At 35.3% G+C, this 21,447-nt stretch overlaps 1 long non-coding RNA gene and 1 other non-coding gene across 3 annotated transcripts; one reads left to right on the forward strand and one right to left on the reverse strand.

The window, feature by feature from the left end:
- Nucleotides 1–7,042: 7,042 nt before the first annotated feature.
- Nucleotides 7,043–7,149, reverse strand: LOC121231233 (small nucleolar RNA R71). The gene has a single exon (XR_005929298.1). It is a non-coding gene; the product is annotated as a small nucleolar RNA R71 (small nucleolar RNA).
- Nucleotides 7,150–13,797: 6,648 nt separating this feature from the next.
- LOC107961706 (uncharacterized) lies at nucleotides 13,798–15,212 on the forward strand. 2 transcript variants are annotated; one of them, XR_005928593.1, is made up of 2 exons: nucleotides 13,798–14,782; nucleotides 14,909–15,212. It is a non-coding gene; the product is annotated as an uncharacterized lncRNA (long non-coding RNA). The 2 variants fall into 2 exon arrangements; XR_001701379.2 differs by having other exon boundaries at nucleotides 13,798–14,450.
- Nucleotides 15,213–21,447: the final 6,235 nt, after the last annotated feature.

Here is a 21,447-nt window from a genome sequence, read left to right on the forward strand (position 1 = left end):
AGGACCAAATTGACTCTATAATGGGCTCAGGCTCGGACTGTAAATGACTGTATTCTGATGTACTACTGTATGCATGACGTTTTGTGGGGCTTACACACTAAGTTTACGAAAACTCACCCTTTCTATTTAATCAGTGCAGGTAATCCCCAAACCTGACGGATCAGTATGCCGAAGGACTCGACGGTGGCCACACATAAATTTTAGACTATTTTTCGTAAATTTTTAGATTTTATTACTTATTTCGGGGTTTGATGTAAATTTGGACTGGGACTGTTTGGTTTTAATTTTGGGACCTTATACTGGTTTTATGGATTTTTAAACTGTAACTCAACAAAGCACGAGTTTTCTCTAAAAACTAAGGTTTTCGTAAATAAAAATGGTTTTTCCTAAATTAGTTGGTTACAAAAGCTTCTGCTTAAAAGACAAGTTTTGAGGCAAATCACCAAGAGCACGTTCTTTCAAATTAAATTAAAAGATACTTATCTGGAATGGTTTTTAACTTGACAAGTTTGATGTCAAAATCCATTCCATGTGACTTCGCTAGATTCGGCCATAACGTCTAGGCCGGGTTTGGGGTGTTACAGACATTATGTCTTTTGGGTAATTAGAGGATGAAATGTTGTATGAAGCTTGGGAAAGATTTAAAGAACTACTTCAGAAATGTCCGATGCATAGGTTTTAGGACTAGACACAGATAAAGATGTTTTATAATGGGTTGAATACACATACGAGAATGGTAGTTGATGCTTTTTCCAATAGTACCTTGTTGGATAAATATTACAATAAAGTGTATGAGATTTTAGAACGGATTGCCAACAATGATTATCAATATCCTACCACGCGAGTTGGGATTGATAGGAGAGCTACTGGCACCATGGAACTTGATGTAATCACTTCATTGATTGCCCAGGTATCATCTTTAACTAATATGATCAAAATAATGAAGAGATCAACTACAGTTCAAGAGATGAAAGCAATCGAGCCAGCGTGTGTTTATTGTGGTAAAGACCATGAGTTTGACGAATGCCCATCAAATCCAGCATCCGTGTGCTACTTGGGTAATTTCAACCGGAATAATAACCGCTATTCCAACACGTATAATCCAGGATGGAAACAACATCCGAACTTTAGTTGGAATAATAAAAGTACGGGGAATTTTAACAATACGGCAAGACACAACGCCATCAGTGTACTACCTGTTAATACTCAACCTATGCCGAGGAAAAATGTCCAGCAAGGCTAGACATCATCATCTATTGAAGCCTTGTTGAAAAAAATATATGGCCAAGAATGACGCCGTAATTCAAATTCAAGCTGCATCCCTTCGAGCTCTTGAGAATCGAGTAGGGAAAATAGCAAATGATTTGAGTTCAAGGCTACAAAGACCTCTACAAAATGATACTTAGAATTCGAGATCACAAGGGAAGGAGCATTGTAAGGTAATTACTCTCAGAAGTGGGACTCAACTAAATGAAATCATAACAGATGCCATAGCAGAAGAGGACAAATCATATTGCAACAATGGAAAGATTTTAGAAACGTCTAAAAATCACACTGCGTCTGGAAAGGCTAAACAAAAGAATGTTTCAGAAGAATCAGATCATCTTGCTGATGGAAATGATACGGCAAAATAGTTTCAGCAACCTGAAGGACGGGCACCTCCGCATTTCCCTCAGCAATTTCACAATTGTAAACAAGATGCCCAGTTCAAAAAAATTTCTAGATGTCCTAAAACAACTCCGTATCAACATACCGCTATTAGAAGCTTTGGAGTAAATGCCCAATTATGTGAAGTTTATGAAAGACATACAGTTAAAGAAGTGCAGATTGGGAGAATTTGAGACTGTTGCTCTCACTAAAGGGTGCACAGTGACTTTGACGAATAAGTTACCTCCAAAGTTCAAGGACCCAGGGAGTTTCACTATCCCATGTTCTATGTTTATTTTCAGAAAGTTGGGAATTGGGAAAGCAAGACCTACACAGTTACGTTGTAATTGGCTCATTAATCCTACGTATATCCGGAAGGTAAAATTGAGGACGTACTGGTAAGAGTAGATAAGTTTATTTTTCTGGCATATTTTCTTCTTTTAGAATTTGAAGCTGACAAAAATGTTCCAATTATTCTCGGAAGACCTTTTCTTGCTATAGGCAGGACTTTAATTGATGTACAGAAAGGTGAACTGACCATGAGGTTAAATGAATAGCAGATTACATTCAATGTATTTGATGCCTTAAAATGTGCTAATTTGAATAAAGAATGCCATGCCATTGACCTTATAAGGGCAATAGTGGAGGAAGAGTTCACAAGATTTTTCCCTAGAAATTTTGATAGTGATGAAGACTCACTTGAGCATAGTGAAGCAATAATTTTTGAGGACCTTGGTGAACTTCCGGAAGCTAAGTAGCTTGTGGATAGACCAGGGAGGAAGTTTGAATCCTTGGATTTATCATATCACTCTTTCAAGCCTCCTAAACCTTTTATAGAGGAACCTCCCATACTAGAGTTGAAGCTTTTGTTGTAGCATTTAAAATATGCTTATTTGGGAGAAAACAACACTTTTTCAGGAGTTATTTCTACTGAGTTGACACCCGATCAAGAGGTGAGGTTGTTGGAAGTACTCCAATGATCTAAGAAAGCATTGGGATAGATAATTGCCGACATCAAGAGAATTAGCCCTGCTATCTGTATGCATAAAATTTTACTGAAGGATTGCCATAGTAATTCTATTGAACAAAAAATGAGGTTGAATCCAATTATGAAGTTGTTAGAAAAGATATTATCAAGTTGTTAGATGCTGGTATTATTTACCTGATCTCTGACAGTTCGTGGGTGAGCCTTATACAATGTGTACCTGAGAAAGGAGGTACCATAGTGGTCAACAATGATAACAACGAGCTTATTCCAACTTACAATGTCACGGGATGGAGAACATGCATGGATTAACGCAAGCTCAATAAGGCAACTCAAAAGGACCATTTTCCCTTACCATTTATTGGCCAAATGTTGGATAGATTAGCTAGGAAATTTTTCTACTATTTTTTGTATGGTTATTCAGGATATAATCAAATTGTCTTGCTGTAACAGCTCGATTTTGGGCCTAGTCGGACCTGTGGTTTTGGGACCACAAATTTGATACAGTAAAATTTATTTTTATTATATTTTTATGGTCTACAATTTCACGGGATGATTTCGTGAAAATCTCGCTCGAAAATATTGACGTTTGGGCACTCAATTTAGTCAAAAAAACTAAATTGTAAAAAAGTACAAAACTTGAGTTTTAGAAGCTAAAGGTGTCAAATTGCTATGAAATTTTAAATTGGAGGTCCTTAAATGGTAATTAGACCATTGGTTAAGATGGTGGACAAAAATGGACATGAAATAGGTGAAATAGAATAATTTTAAGTTAGGGGTATTTTGATCATTTAATAATTAATTGATAAATAAACAAAATAAAAAAATGGACCTGAAATAGGTGAAATAGAATAATTTTAAGTTAGGGGTATTTTGATCATTTAATAATTAATTGATAAATAAACAAAATAAAAGCCAAATTTTGCTCATCTTCAACCTCTTGGCCGAAATTTTGAAGACCACCATGGCTAGGTTTTTGTTCAAGCTTTCCAAGCTCCATAGAAAGTCCATTCTAGCCACGTTTTTAATAATTTTTACGTTTTTAAAATCCTTATATCATGATCCACCTATTTCTACCACTTATTTGAGATATGATGAAGGTCTAGGGTTTAACCCATGATGGATATTTGTGTATTTTGATGTATGATGGTAGAAAATGCATGTTTATGGATTGTTAAACGACTTTTGCTAAGTGATTTTCGGTGAAAATGCTGAAAAGGACTAATTTGTAAAAATTATAAAATATGTAGTAAAAATGTGTTTTAATGAAAAGTGTGGGCTGCTATAGTTATGAAAATGGTTCGCATAGGCTTAAGGTACAAAGAAATTGAATGAAAATCATTTTACGAGCTTAGGGGAAAAAGTGTAAATATGACAAAGTTTAGGGACAAAAATGTAAATTTTCCAAAATGAGATTTTGGGTTGTATTGATTAGCTTAATGATTAAATAAGCTAAATGTGATGTTATAGATCAATAAAAACGAGATTCGAGCCTAGAACGGGGGAAAAACAAAGTATTGGACGGTTAGGTCATTTTTTCCATTATCTCATTCGAGGTAAGTTTGTGTGTAAATATAAGCGTTATTTTTATTATTGCATTGTTATTTGTATACTTTAATATTTTATGAATTATATGAATAACATTATGGACAAGTTCGACAACGATGTGATAAGCAACAAAATCCTAGTTGAACCTTAGGAGTAGAATAGGATACTAGTGACATGTCACTAGGACCCCATGTGATATATATGATTATGTGATCCAGGTCTTCGTCATGTACGTCCTACTGGTGGTTAGGTAGTCCAGCATGTGTTACGGATACCTGACAGTTTGTGTGAGCAGCCCGTGTAGTTACATCTTGACCGTCAGCTTGTGTGAGCAAGCCATGATTAGCTCGAAAACGAGCATTTATGTGATATGAAATATGAGGTAGATTTGGCTACATATGTGGCACTTGCGTGCAAAGACTTTCTGTGTATCCGATTAGTTTTCCAAGTGTTCAATGGGTAATACAAAGATTATGTTAAATGTGAAAGGATATGATTATGTTATGAAATTGTACAGGTATGTACAGAAATTCAATTAAGTATGGAATTCATGAATGGTGAGTTCATGAGCATTGTGACAATGTTATTTTGTTAAGCTTATGAATAACGGTATATGTGTATATATGTATGGTAAGAATTGTTGATGTTTATCAATTGGAATTTTAGGCCAAATTGAATTGAAATGTGGTATGTTGTATTTAACTTGAAAATGATTCGTCGGATATGAGCAGAAAGAAAAGATTGGTATGATTATTCACTAAAGATTGCTATGTTAGTGATAAACCGTAATTTATACATGTTTTTATCCCATGCTTAGCACATTTATGGATGGTTTCTCCTTAGATTTTTTGAATTCGATGCTCCTAATTCTTTAATTTCATGTTTTATACTTAGGTGAGCATAGGAGAGTAAAAAGAGCGAGAAACGGGTCGAAAACGGAGAAAATAGACCCATATGGGAAATCAACACGGCCTGGACTTCCTCACACGAGCATGTCACATGGTCATGTCCCTTTGGCAGGATTGAAACACGACTTATATGGGTAGACTACATGCCCGTGCCTATTCAACAGCCTTGACCACGGGCTAGAGTAATCATACACGGGCGTGTACCTGTCGAGCCCAAGTATAACCCTATTCAGAAAGGGAAATTTTGAGGGCTCTTAGGCATTCTAAAGCCTATTTGAACATCGGAGGAGGCACTTAGGAAGGGAACGTAGAGTAGGAAGCAAGGAATTACTCAAGGAAAGCTGATTGATCCATCTTAGAAGTCAGATTCATCATCAAGACTGAAGATCTCCCTTCAAGTTACTTTAGGAGTTTTGGGTTTTCTTATGTTTTGTTATCTTTATGCTTTTGAGATGTTTTCTTCTATAATCATGAACTAAACCCCCTAAATACCTAAGGGGAATTAAACCTAAGACGGATCTTATTATTATTATCTGAATTGTATGATAAATATTTGACTTGTTTTTAATTATGTGTTCTTAATTCTTGTTTTAATATTCCAGGATATTGATTCGAGTTAATGCTCTTATTTAGAGGAGGAATAGACCCTGCCTAAGAGTAAATTTGTCATAATTAAGCGGAGTTGATTGCACGCCTAGAGATAGGGTGATAAGATTTTGCCGAATTAGGGTGAAACCTAATAAGGGTATCCATAGATCGAGTTAATGCAACACTAGGTGTTAATTAGAACGAGATTTCAATTAATCAACCTAGGGTTAGACGTTATTAGTCTTGAGAGAGATAATAATAAAACTTAGGGATTTCTACGGATCAAGTCAAATGAATAAATCGTCTGATTCAGAGTCAAATAACAAGTGAAGTCTAGGTGGATTTTTCCTTGGGTATTGTCTTAATGAATTGAATTTTCCCAAAAGCTTTTCCCCAATTTCTCTCTGTGCACTCTTAGTTTAGTTAACTAATTTAGATAAACAAATCCCTTAATTTTTTAGGTTAGATAATAAAAAGAAAGTAATTACTAGTACTCTTGGTTCCTTTGGATTCGACAATCCAGTCTTGATAAAGCTATACTACTGTTCGATAGGTACACTTGCCTTCATCGTGATAATAGTCAGTTTCAAGAACGATTAATTATAAATATTTAAAACCTGTCATGAATATCACGTATCAAGTTTTTGGCGCCGTTACCGGGGAACTAGGATATTAGGAACACTCGATTTTTATTACTTTAGCCATTTTACTTTTATTGCAATTTAAATTTTCATTTTCTGTTCTAATTTTTCATTTATTTTCTTCTGACAGGTTTTTCTAGTTTATGACCAGAAGAAACCCGTCAGGACCACTACTTTTTGACGGTGAGATCGATCGCACAGTTTGCAGAAACCGAAGAGAAATAAGACGAAGCTTACTATACACGGAGGAAGAGCAAGAGGATGATACTTCAACCACAACCGAGGAGATGGCTGAAAACCAAGAAAATTTGCTACCTCCTGTGATTGTTGCTGATCCAGTAAATCAGAATCCTGCTCCACGCACTATGCATGACTATGCTAAACCTTCTTTAACAGGAACTGAATCAAGCATAGTTAGGCCTGCTGTTGCTGCAAATAATTTTGAACTGAAACCTAACACAATTCAAATGATCCAACAGTTTGTTCAGTTTGATGGTTTGCAGGATGAGGATCCCAACGCTCACTTGGAAAATTTCTTAGAGTTTTGCGACACTTTTAAAATCAATGGCGTTTCTAATAACGCCATTCGCCTTTGGTTATTCCCTTTTTCATTGAGGAATAAGGCTAAACAATGGTTGAACTCGTTACCACGAGGGTCAATCACTACTTGGGAACAAATGATCGAAATTTTTTTACTTAAATATTTTCCGCCAGCTAAAACGGCTAAGTTAGGGAATGGCATTTCTTCCTTTGTGCAGATGGATTTATAAACACTCTACGATGCATGGGAGAGATACAAGGATCTTTTGAGAAGATGCCCTTACCATGGGTTACCACTTTGGCTACAGGTTCAAACATTTTACAACAGTGTGAACCCCTCAACGAGGCAAATCATCGACGCAGCCACTGGTGGAACTTTGAATAACAAAACACCTGAGGCAGCTTACGAATTTATTGAAGAGATGTCACTGAATAACTATCAGTGGCAATTTATGAGGACAAAGCCGACGAAAGCAGCTGGTGTTTTCAACCTCGATACAGTTTCTATGCTATCTAACCAAGTAAAACTCTTAAATAAAAAGATTGACGGTTTGTGTGGTTCTACTCAGGTACATCTAGTGATGAGGTGCGATTCAAATAGAGGAGGAGCATGCACAGAATATCAACCCTTCAACCCTAGCCTCGAGGAGGAACAAGTCCAATATATGGGTAACAATAACTCTAGACCCCAAAATAACCTGTATGTAACACTTATAATGCACGTTGGAGGAACCATCTAAATTTCTCGTGGGGTGGTTAAGGAAATAAAAGGCCACAACATCCTCCGGGTTTTCAACAACCACCTTACCAGAAAGAAAAGAAGCCGAACCTTGAGGAGATGTTAACAAAATTCATCTCGGTGTCAGAAACTCATTTCCAGAATACTGAGACAGCCCTTAAGAATCAACAAGCGTCAATCCAAGGGCTCGAAACGTAGATAGGCCAACTTGCCAAATTGATTTCTGAACGACCACAAAGTAGTTTGCTGAGTAACACAGAATCTAACCCAAGGGAACAACTCAGTGCGATTACCACTCAAGACAAGGAAGAGTTAGTTGAGCCTACATCAGAACCGAGGTAAGGAATTATGGTAAGTCAAGATAAAGGTTAGGTGGACCACAATGAGCAAAAAACGGTAAGAGTACAAACCACGGGTACCATACCCCAATGCGACAAGGAAAAGACAGTACAGATGAACAATTCGGTAAATTCCTTAAACTATTAAAGAAATTACATATTAACTTACCATTTATCACAGCTCTCTCACAGATGCCAAACGCAGTCAAATTTTTAAGGAAGCTTCTAGCAAACAAACGAAAGTTGGATGAGGCGTCGCATGTGGAGTTGAATGCAGTTTGCTCAGCTATTCCACAGAATAAGCTACCCAACAAATTGAAAGATCCAGGGAGTTTTACGATTCCTTGTTTAATTGGTAATTTAGATGTTCATAATGCATTTGCTGACTTAAGGGTAAGCATTAATGTTATGCCTTATAAAATGTTTAAACAGCTAGGTCTTGGGAAACCCAAACAAACTAGGATGAACATTCAATTAGTTGATAAAACCATTAGATTTCCTAGGGGTATCATTGAAGATGTTCTTCTTAAGATCGATAAATTTATATACCCAATAGACTTTATTGTTCTAGAAATGGAAGAGGATAATAACGCACCTTTGATTTTAGGATGACCCTTTTTAGTGACTGCTAGAACCATTATTGATGTTGGTACAGGTAAACTCACACTTCGTGTAGGAGACAAAACAATCACCCTTCAAGCTCGTAATTCGAGTAACACATCAAAAATTGAAGGTGGTTGTATAAATCATTCTACTAGTACTAATCATGTGGTGAAACCCTCTGTGTAGGAAATAGTTTCGAAGAACGCATATGAGCCGTGTTCAAACAATAACAAATGACCTATCTATGAAGAACGAAGGCTACAAATCAAGGAACTGGATGAATGGCGGACACATGGACCAAGGACACACGATAAACCAAAACCACGCCATGACGATCTCAATGACACACCAAATCAACTTAAGGTTGGAGACAAAGTACTACTAGATGCAGCAGACCTTCGCATTGCCACTTCTAAACCTAATGAAGAAATTACTCTCAGGGTACTCAATATTTTCCCATATGGTACAGTCAAGGTAATTCATCCTAAATTTGGCACTTTTAAGGAAAACAATACTCGTCTTAAACCTTATATTGATAAAGTTGATAATAGGGATGAGGAGTGTAGACTCCTCGAGCCACCATGATCACACACCAGAGAGGTAAGTCAAGCTTAGATTATAAATAAGCGCTTCTCGGGAGGCAACCTGAGCACTAACAGTAATGATTTATTCAAATTCTAGTTTTTCACATCTAACCTACTAACTGAGTCTTGAAACATAGGGTTTTCCCATCCACACGGCCAGGCACACGGGCGTGGCTTAGACCGTGCTCACACTACAAGAGGAGACACGGCCGTGCGATACGGCCGTGTGAAAGCAGGGCAAAAGTTTTCCCCAACACGGGATGTGATAAGTTGCCATGGCCGTGCGACATGGTTGTGGGAAAAACTACCAAAACAACATGGGCATGAGACACGCCCGTGCCTTGAAACTATGGTTGAAACTGAGAATTTAACACGGACGTGCGACACGCCCGTGTCATTCACCCATGGTCGACACTGTCAAAAAGAACACGCCGTGGGCATCATAACGGGCTTGGGAGAAGCAAACGAAGCAAGACACGATCATGCGACACGGCCGTGTACACCCACATGTCTAAGGAACACGGGCATGGGCCGAATGTCATACGCGCCCAAATTTAAAAATTGCGGAACACACGGGAAAAAATTAGGGCACACGGGTGTGGCCTACGGCTATGTGCCCCAAAATCTATGTAAACCCCTTACTATTCATAATCTCCCTCCCCAAAAATCCCTAACCCTAGCCGCTGCAACTCCACACACCCTACCTGCCATGCCCTTGCGCCGCCTACAACAATGTTTCTAACTACTCAAGCTTCTCCCTTTTGCATTTGTTTCCTCTTTTCTCTCTATTTTCTTTAAATATTTTTCCTATTTCATGATTTTTCTGATCCATTTGACTATCTTAAGTGAATATTAATAGTAGAATAATAGAAATACTCATGCTTGTCATTAAAGAATATTGCCATTTTTTATACTACATTCATCCATTTTTCTTGTTTCCATGGATTTTATATTTACCCACATACATTCATGCATTAGATTTTCTCATCGTATTATTCTCAAAGTCCTATTTTAATGACTTGATATAATTGCTTTAGTTGTTTTAGTTTTGTTCTCTTCATTTAGTATGCGAGTCTCATGAAATATTCCTAATTAGTTTTGTTTTTTCATGCTATTTTTGGGACGTATTGGTTGAACTTCGACTTTTCAATGCAGGTACAATGTCATCCTCACATGGTAAGAAGACCGCTGTTCCCGCCTCGAAGAAAAGGAAAGGAGCAGCGTCATCCTCAAGTCCTACCGCGGAGATTTGACACTCGTTCCTCCAGGTTCCCTTGGGACCCTAGGAGGAATTATATCAGATATTACAGGCCCGACCCCTAGATGTGGGTCGCTGCATTGACTGGGCCGCACTTGAACAGAATCATTTGGTTGACGCGGTCTGAGCCCTCCTGATGACTGACCCGTGGGGGCTCTTTTTTGAGATCGTCGAGCCGACGTATCTTGAGTTCACATTGGAACTCTGCTCGACGTTCCATCTTCAGACCGTCATGACCAACTTCGACGATCCTGGAACGATCTAGTTCCGCCTTGGTAGTCTAGTATGCTAGTTGAGAGTACCCGAGTTCGGGATTGCACTAGGGCTGTACATGGAGGAGTTCATGGACGACAATAAACTCAACACCCTCCACTACCACATCCACTACTCCCCCTCAAAATACTAGAGGGACCTCGTCCCTGCCTTGGCCACCTATGATCCTAGCCGCTCTAAGGCATCGGCCCTCACCCCATCCTAGTGATACCTATACTCCATCTTGGCCCACACTCTGACGGGACGACGAAGGAGCACCGGTGTCGTCACCACCCACGACGCCTATTTCTTATGGAGCATGGCAAATGGGCACGTCCGCCATCAGACGAAGCGATATAGGAGAGGGATAATCTCTATCGGGCCCTATGTGACTCGACTGGCTCGACACTTCGGGCTCCTCAACATAGCAGCACAATCATCCTCCCTCACTCTCATCGGCCAGATGTCCCCACAGGGCATCTCGAGCATGCTAAGGATGAGGATGATCGAGAAACGACATGGCACCTACCCTCTTCAGTACCGCCTCGTCCAGTCCATCGAGGAGGAGGACCCAGAGGACATTACTGATGATGTCCTTCCATGTCATGAGGACCCACCGTCTCAGCCACCACCCATCCATCGTCTAGATCATGCGGCGGCTTCATATTCTGACATCTCTGAGCACCTTACATGATTTGAGCAGTAATGTTTTCAGCGCTTCGATCACATTGATGCGACTCTACATCAGATTTGTCAGCACTTCCACATCTCATCGCCACCACCATCTCGCGAACCATCCGGCGATGACAATGTTTAAAAACTTTTTATTTTTTATTTTAATTTTCACTTTTATCTTTATTTATCTTAATTAAGTACTTTTTATTTCATTTTTCTTTAATATTATTTTAATCTTAGTTTTTATAATTTTTATTGAATAATTTATAGTTTTGGCTATTTCATTACGAGTAATTATGCTTCATTATATTCCCTAAAAAGTTCCTGATTCTATCACAGTTATAAAGAGCTCCAAATCTCATCATGGCATAGGAACCAAAAACTCCACTGGGAAAGGTTCTCCACGACTGCCATGTCCTGCTCGACTACGACCATCGCTACCACCAGATATAATATTCTTTTGGTGCAGGACTTATGGACTAATGAACCTCTACCACCACCGGAATATCCTCCTCCTCTCTCATCATTGCCTTGGCTTATTATTCTTTATAACTCCAACTCAAGGAGTTCATTCATCATTCAGGAAGTTTCACTTCTCCCCCTATCTCATGATTATATATCTATCTTTTTCAGTATATCTATTGTCGAAACCTTTTTTATTTTAAAAGTAATGGGGATCGACTTTTGAAAACAAAAATGTGGAGTCACCACCAATCTCTTGATCTAGGTGTGATTGGACCACCTGCTAAAACGTTTTATTCAATGGAAAATAAATTTGGTTTAAGCAAAATAAAAATGGGTTCGGGAGTTGGTTACGCATGAGGAAGGGTTAGCACCCTCATTACGCCCAAAAATTGGTACCAAATTGATTTGATGCTGTCCTTATATCAAAATATTTCTCAAAGTGTGATTCCCTTTTTAAAATGCGTGAATAGTTCAAATTAGTGGTCAAAAATCTCTCGTTTCAAAGATATGCAGTTTCACACCCAATACGATTGGATGCGATCTCTTATACCTTTAAAACGCGATCGATTTTCGACTTTCGAAAACTCGTACACTAAAATTAAAAAGGTTATCCAAATATTTAGTTCACCAGAAAAATCATACCCAGTACGATTGAGCACGATTTTCCAAATTCCCCAAATATTGGATATTGCCTTATTTCAGAATTTTTGAATGATAAAGAAAATTGGAAATTTGCTCAAAACATGTTTACCCGCTTTAAAATGGAATGCTTAATGAATTGTATAAAAACATTGGCAAAAGAAAGAATTAATGAACATGAAATAATAAAATACAACAAGTCATAATTAATAAATCCAACAATTATGTACAACTAAAATGTAACTAAATTCTTAACCATGCATGACACAATATAAATCGATCCACAAAATGTGTACAAAATAAAAGGGAATTAAAGGTCAATATAGTATAGGATATTCTTAAAAATAAAAATGAATTAATGAACTCGTAATATATATAATTTTGATATATTTGTGAAAAAAACTAATAATTTATATGATGGTTGAAATAAACCTTATGAAATAAAAGTTTGAATCAAATTATATGCACATTATTTTAAATACCAATTCATCTAAAAATGACAAAATACTTAGTAACTTAGATAATGTATAAAAAAATTTTGAAGTAATTATAAAATACATGATAAGATATAATATACATAATAACTTCATAGAACCCATATGTATATATACATAAATTTGGAAATATTTGTTTATAAAAAAACGACCTGAAATTGATAATGTATGAAAAAGTAAATAAATATATCAATAATATATAAGCAAATTTAGAAAACATAATCATATACTCAAAGAAAAGGTAAAAAAAAACCATATTTACAAAATACTTAGATTAGTGATATATATCTATGTGCCTATATTTAATTAGAGAACTTTGAGAACAAGTATAATATAATCCTATAGGTAATAAATTGATTTGGGAAGTGATGGAACATATAAATAATACATACATAAGGATAATAAAATATGAAAATATGGTCCTTAAAAAATATGTATTATACACATGAATAAATTTAAAAGAAAATATTTACATAAAAAAATATTTACATAAAGTTATACGAAATTAATAACACGTACTATAATAAAAATAATTTAATATGTGTTATATACATGTGAAGACATTTTTAAAATAATTTAATATTAAAATAAGATATAATAAAAAATGAATTATAAAATTAACTTAAAATTAGCATAAATATATATATATAATGAATAACATAAAAAACACAATTATATACAAATTTGCTAAAAATTATATGTATATATAAAAAATATTGCTTTGATAATGTATACAGGTAAAATATAAGTTTAATAATAATTTAAATGATATATAAAAATAGATGAAATTTTCAAAAAGAATATAAACCTTAAGATCTGTAAAAACATAGAATTAATAGCATACACAAACCAAAATGAATTTTACTTCAAATAATACACCCATTATTAAAATAATAGAACAAAAACAGAAAAGATTACAAAATTCAGCTATCAAAACAATACAAAATATCACAACCAATGATTAAGCATGTAAAAAAATGTATGTGCAGTAAAATAAAGAAATAAGACTAAACTGAAACAAAATTGAAACAGGAGAAACAATTTACAAATGAAATAAAATAAAATTAGGATTAATGTGCCATGTGCACAAATATGTGGGGATTGGTATTGAAAATATCCCGTGCCCATAATGCAGCAATGAACCGCGGATCCAATTGAAACCACGCACAAACTAGCAGGCCAATTTTAAAACATAAAATAGGCGAATTAGGCGCAAATTGAGGGTTGTGCACAAGGGGAGGGATTTTTCGCGCAAATTCCTCATTTTTGAGTGGTAATGCGCAAATTGGGCCTGCCAAATGAGTTGACACGCGGGCCTTCATTTATGCAAACAGCACTACTTTGTTAAAAGGCTATTTAAAACCTTTCTTTCCCATTTTCCTTTTTAAACGCAGATTCATTCTTGGCCGAAAATTACAGCCTTGAAATTGGATTTCTAGGGTTCTTTTGTTAGCAGCCGAACCACCATTGTTTTGGTGATCAGTCAACATGCAAACAGTACCCACCCTCCCCGTTAAAGGCGCTCGACCATGCTTAAAGAAAAATAGTAAGTATTCTCTTCCTCCCGTTTTTATTTATTTTTTTTAAAAAAAATCAAATCTCCATTATTTCCTTTAAAAACGAAAATAGGTTCATAAAGCAAAAGAAAAATCATCACTATTTGTTCCCTCACCTTTAACTCAGTATTTTTGAAGTATCCAGGTTTTCATTGGGATCGAGTCACATACTAAAAAAAATCCGAACCAAATGAAAAAATAAACTAAAAAAATATGAGAGAACTTGAAACCACCTTTGCTAATCTTAAATTGCTTTTCTCTATTCTCTGTGCGTGTGTACAGATACTATATGCGTAAGTGTATATTCTGCGTAAATTTGCAGGTACATATTCTCGGCTTTTTATAGCCGGATTTATAGAGAAAAAAATAAATAAATAATAAAAATACATTTTATTGGCTGTCATCTATTGTATTCTGTTATCTTTTTTTCTCGTGTGTTCTTTTGTAGGGACGGTCGTACGGAGAAAATGACCCCGGGTGACGTGGAGGCCGAGCGCGAGGGTCTCTCGTGTGAGACCAACCTTCTGGCGCCTTTCTAGCTCGTTCCAGAATCTTCTGGTATTCACAAGGTGCTGAAATAACTTTGGGTGTATTGGGCCTCGGGTTTTGGGGTTTATTGGGTCATGGTTAGGGATTTTAGAATTTGGGCTGAAATTATATTTGGGCTGGTCAAATTTGTAAAAGGACATTGACATTTGGATTTTTTATTTGTTTTTTTTTTTTTGGTTTTTAATTTCTATTTTTTATTCTAATGGGCCCGGGCAAAATTAGTTGTCTCCATCTATCTTTGTACATTGAGGGCAATGTACATCTTAAGTGTGGGGTTTTTTATATCATCATTAGAAATCCCTGAATTTTGTCTTATTCTCACGTGAATCACTCATATCATTATTAGAATGAATTTTAACTAATTTATGATTTTTATTGATATGTCTTGAATTAAAACATAGGCATTTATGCATTGATTGTTTAAACTTTAAGACGTTAGGGAATCAAGCATGATATGTTGATTTTTGAAGAATTAAAAACTTTTAGGTTGTTCCCCTAAGTTTAGGTATGATCTTAAGATGAAATTTACAAGTTTAAACATAAAAAAGCCATAATTTTTTTATCTTAAGCCTTTAGAGCATATTTTATTTCTTTCATGCTTACTTTTATTATGAGTGCGTCAGTATTGATTTGTTATTCTAAAACTTGCTTGATTATTCATATCAAGACCACACCGTTTGATTTGATATGTCGAGATGATAAAGGCACTTAGGCTTATCCCACTCACCCCACAAAAGCCTACCTCCATAATTAACTTTTAGTGGCCTAACAAGCCATTAATTGATTTACCCTCAATATTAACCCATAACCCATTATTGTTGAAATCCCCTAATTTGATCCCTATTTTTGTCGAAATTTGATTTGAACAAATTGCTTAGCTATGTTTTGTTCTTCTATGTATTTGACTTGTTCTTAATATATATATATTTCAACACATATTAGTAGTAATTCATCGTTTTTGCGCTTGAGTGTTAATTTCATATTCTGAGAAGAAGCTCACTTGTATTTAATTGATGACTAGTAATTTTTCTAGCTAGGTAATTTTTCAATTCAATCTCGGTTCTAACCTTTTCTTTCAGCTTGTGACCACACCCCCTAACCAAAGCCACGTTACAACCCTCTAAAAGACCTTTTTGATTGATGTATCAACTCAATATATAGTGGTGGAGATTTGATTTTCAAGCAAGCCTATGGCAATAGCTTTTCATATTGACTAATGAGTGCTTTAATTGATGTCCTTAAACACCTTGAGTGATTTGAGTGAATCTTTAGTGAGGATGTTAAACTCTGTGATATTTTGATCAAAGGTATTCACTTAGATAATGGGAGACACCTATGTTTTCGTGATAAAATACTCAACTTAGAATGTTTGAAACTTTGATGTATTTTTAGTTGAATTTTCAATGTATGAATACTCATCGATTATTTTGAGATATTATTGATACGGGTTATAAATTTTCTTGAGGACAAGCAAACGCTTAAGTGTGGGGTATTTGATAAACCATAATTTATACATGTTTTTATCCCATGCTTAGCACATTTATGGATGGTTTCTCCTTAGATTTGGTGAATTCGATGCTCCTAATTCTTTAATTTCATGTTTTATACTTAGGTGAGCATAGGAGAGCAAAAAAAGCAAGAAACGGGCTGAAAACAGAGAAAATGGACCCACATGGGAAATCAACACAGCCTGGACTTCCTCACACGGCCGTGTCACACGGTCGTGTCCCTTTGGCAAGATCGAAGCACGACTTACACGAGTAGACTACACACCCGTGCTTATTCAACAGCCTTGACCACAGGCTAGAGTAATCGCACACGGGCGTGTCCCTGTCGAGCCCAAGTATAACCCTATTTGGAAAAGGCCAATTTTGAGGGCTCTTAGGCATTCTAAAGCCTATTTAAACACCGGAGGAGGTACTTAGGAAGGGGACGCAGAGTAGGAAGCAAGGAATTACTCAAGGAAAGCCGATTGATCCATCTTAGAAGGCAGACTCATCATCAAGACTGAAGATCTCCTTTCAAGATCTTTCAGGAGTTTTGGGTTTTCTTATGTTTTGTTATCTTTATGCTTTTGAGATGTTTTCTTCTATAATCATGAACTAAACCCCCTAAATACCTAAGGGGAATTAACCTAAGATGGATCTTGTTATTATTATCTGAATTGTATGATAAATATTTTACTTGTTCTTAATTATGTATTCTTAATTCTTGCTTTAATATTCCAGGATATTGATTCGAGTTAATGCTCTTATTCAGAGGAGGAATAGACCCTTTCTAAGAGTAAATTTGTCATAATTAAGCGGAGTTGATTGCACGCCTAGAGATAGGGTGACAAGATTTTGCTGGATTAGGGTGAAACCTAATAAGGGGATCCATAGATCGAGTTAATGCAACACTAAGTGTTAATTAGAAAGAGATTTCAATTAATCAACCTAGGGTTAGACGTTATTAGTCTCGAGAGAGATAATAATATAACTTAGGGATTTCTACTGATCAAGTCAAATGACTAAATCGTCTAATTCAAAGTTAAATAACAAGTGAAGTCTAGGTGGATTTTTTCTTGGGTATTGTCTTAATCAATTGAATTTTCCCAAAAGCTTTTCCCCAATTTCTCTCTGTGCACTCTTAGTTTAGTTAATTAATTTAGATAAACAAATCCCTTAATTTTTTAGGTTAGATAATAAAAAGAAAGTAATTACTAGTACTCTTGGTTCCTTTGGGTTTGACAATCTGGTCTTACTAAAGCTATACTACTGATCGATAGGTACACTTACCTTCATCGTGATAATAGTTAGTTTCAAGAACGATTAATTATAAATATTTAAAACTTGTCGCGAATATCACATATCAGTTAGTATGAGAAGTTAAGAGCTTAGAAAATCGAAAGATATTAAGATATATGCTTGGAAATACGAGTACGCATAATTAATGTGCATGTTTATTATGAGATGTAAAATGATTTGTTAATTGTTGTAATATGTTACAAAGAAAACGTTATGGTTGTTAGACTAATGCCAGGATATGTTAAATTATGCTTATAAGTTGAAAAGAGTAAGCATTGGGATAGAATAAATTATAACCATGAGATTATGGTAGATTATAATAATGTGTGTTCATAGTGTTGAACATGACAAATGTGACAACCCTAATTTGGCCCTAGTCGAAAAGTGGTTTCGGGATCACAAAACCGAGTCACAAAAATAATTAGATGTTATATTCTATGTTTATTTCATGTGAAAGTGCATGTGTGAAAATTTCATGCTTTGATTTTGCCATTTGTGAGTGAAATTATGAAATAGGACTCATGTGAAAATTTTTGAAAATGCTATAGGTTAATTTGTAGCGGCCAAATAACTTATAGTATGAAATAGGTGGATTTGCATGTCAAATTTCCCACCTTAAAACATAGTGGCCGGCCATGATGGGCATGATAAGAATTTGTGCAATTTTTTTTATTGAAATTATGGCATAAGTATGGCACAAATAATATATGTTATTTTGTGTCATAAAATGTAGTAATAAAATAATAAAAGGAAGTAAAAGACAAGGTTTTTTGTTCATCCTTGTTCTTCATAGCCGAAAATAGGAGAGCAAGAGGGGAAAAAGCTCTTGAAAAATTCGGTCACTAGGGGAAGAAAAATCCAAGGTAAGTTCATGGTAGTTTACTTCTATCTTGATTTTCATGAGTTCTTCTTGATTCTACCTTAACTCATGAAGCATATTTTTTATTTTTGGTTGTGTTGTGAGCATTCGGTCATGAATGGAAATGAAGGAAATGGTTGTTGTTTCATGTTCTTTTGATGAATAATGGAAGATAGGTGAAGTTGAGCCAAACAAATGAGCATGCATGTGCCTTAGATGCTAAGGGGGAAAATCGGCTAACATGTTGTGTGTATTATGGCCGAATGTGAACTTGGATAACATTGAGTAATGTTTGTGCTTTAAAATGATTAAATGGAGATTATACTTAAGTGAAATCATAGGTATGTGATGATTGATTTGGGATATGCATGTTTGAATAACATGCATGCAAGTTATGTGTGAAAGAGTGAATTGGTAATAAATCTGCTTGGGACAGCAGCAGTAACATGATTTTAGAAAATCACCATAAATTGTGGGAGATGAGTTAGAAGCTGAATAAATTATGTAATTAAATATTAATGAGTCTAGTTTCTTATAAAAGAAACCGTGTAAGCAAAAGAATTGCCGATAATGAGATATTTGAAGTGATGTGGGACAGAGTCAGAATGACTTCTAGATCCTCTTTTCTGTATTTATAAAATCATTATAAATTGAACAAAAATGATCATAAGATGAAATTTATATGATTATACTCCTTAATGAGTCTAGTTTCAAATGAAATAAATGAGAACATCTTTTGAATTCTGTACAATGATAAAATTGATTTGTAGTGAGGAGTGGTCAGATTAGTCAAACAGTGAAACAGGGGAAATTTAAGAAATATCTGGTATTAATTAGCCAAACCAAAAATTATTAAAATTTTATGGATAAAATATATATGAGTCTATTTTCAGGTAAAATTAACGACACTTGATTTGGAGTTTCGTAGCTCCAGTTATAAATGATTTAGTGACTGTTGCTCAGGAAGACAGCTTGCAGTGAAATTATGATTATGTGGTAAACATTGACAAAAATTTGTTAATGAGTTGCTTATTGATTTCTTATAAGCTTACTATGATCAGTAGGTGTGAAATTCGAATATATATATATTATATTTTGAAAGTGATGCTGGAATAGTCGAATAATGACTAGTTTAAAATCTTTGAATTTAAGCTCAAGAGCATAGAGGGGAAAATTCGGATAAGGGAAAAGAGAAAGTAATCGAATAGCCGTTGTAATCATTCAGCAACGTTCAAGGTAAGTTCTTAAGTGTTTAAGCTTGATTCCTTCTTATATGCCTAAGAGCTAAATTAATATGGCAGAGAGAATGTAAATTTTATTTAGTTAATGTGCCGAATATGTAATGATTTAAGGCTATAAGCCGATTATGGCTATTATGCTTAAGTTGAATTGGATTTGGAAATTTGATGCACTAAATGAGTGTTACAATGAATAAACTATGTCGTATATGTGCTGGTAGAGATATCACGATTTGTGATTATTAAATATCTAAAGGAAACCATGATGTGTATAAAATTATTTTTATTAGTCCTTTGTGGTAGCCGAATGTGGCTTGGTACTAAAGTGATTAAATTTGAACTTCGATGAGGTAACTGTTAGTGATCGATGATATAAGTTATCCATTATAATATATATTCGAGTTTCAAACCTAGCAGGCGTAATGCCGGTGAAATGACATCGGACTTAAAGGTCTAGCAGGCTTATGGCTGGCGATGAAATCAGGTTATTACCTAGCAGGCAAATTGCCGGTAAACTATTAAAAGTGTGGTGCTATAAGACTATGGGCTAATAGGATATGTGGATTCATTTCGTAAAGTAAACTATTCAGGTACGAACAACCTAATTAAGTACATGTGAATTAAATGAATTTGATGATTGATGTGAATCGAACATATAAGAAATGGTTTCATGTTTATGTTTAACTATGAGACCTTGTGTTAAATCGACAATCGATTTCGTTCAATACATTAAGTTGGTCAGGTATGCGATATGTACTTATGCATGTTAAATCGATTGGAATTGAATCATGAATGTGAATTGAGAAGCATAGGTGAAAATGCCTATGTCATATATATGAGTAAGGATAAAATCATCGTAAATTATCAATAAGGATGGGCTATGTGCGAAACCGTCTTATAATTGCTAATTTGAATGGTTGTGTGCAAATCAGTGAGCAAGATGTATTGTATTAAGATGATGCTTCAGTGAAAATATACATATGTTCTTTGTGTTGAATGAATATTAAATTAAAGTTATGAGCCGTATGTGACTAGCATATCTAGTCGAATTTGATACTATTAAATGATGTACTAAGATATGTGTTCCAATGTGGAAATTAAACCCTATGTGGTTGAAAGGATGAAAATATTTGTTCATAGATATGTGTTTCAGTTATACATGATTGAAGTATAAGTTATGAAAGTGGGAAAGAACAGGTGAATTGTCTATCGAAATGTGATATTCGGGCTTTGGGCCTAGCAGGCTATAATGCCGGTGAAATGATATCGGGCTTTGAGCTTAGTAGGCTATGATGCCGGTGAAATATTAATCGAGCCTTTGAGCCTAGCAAGCTATAATGTCGGTGAAATGAAATGTTATGTGAATTACGTGTTCCTTGTAAGATAGGGATTTAGCCGAATGTTTAAGATGAAATGATAGTGTATTATATCATGCTTATATGGCCTAATGGTAAGTATAACATTTTGGTAAATATGCAATGTGATTTTATAATCGATTGATAAGTTTGAAATGAATGTGAGTAAAATGTTATGCATAAGCTATCAAATGCTAAGT

The sequence above is a fragment of the Gossypium hirsutum genome, chromosome A06 (genome assembly GCF_007990345.1).
Source record: "Gossypium hirsutum isolate 1008001.06 chromosome A06, Gossypium_hirsutum_v2.1, whole genome shotgun sequence".
In the NCBI taxonomy this organism is placed as follows: Eukaryota; Viridiplantae; Streptophyta; class Magnoliopsida; order Malvales; family Malvaceae; genus Gossypium; species Gossypium hirsutum.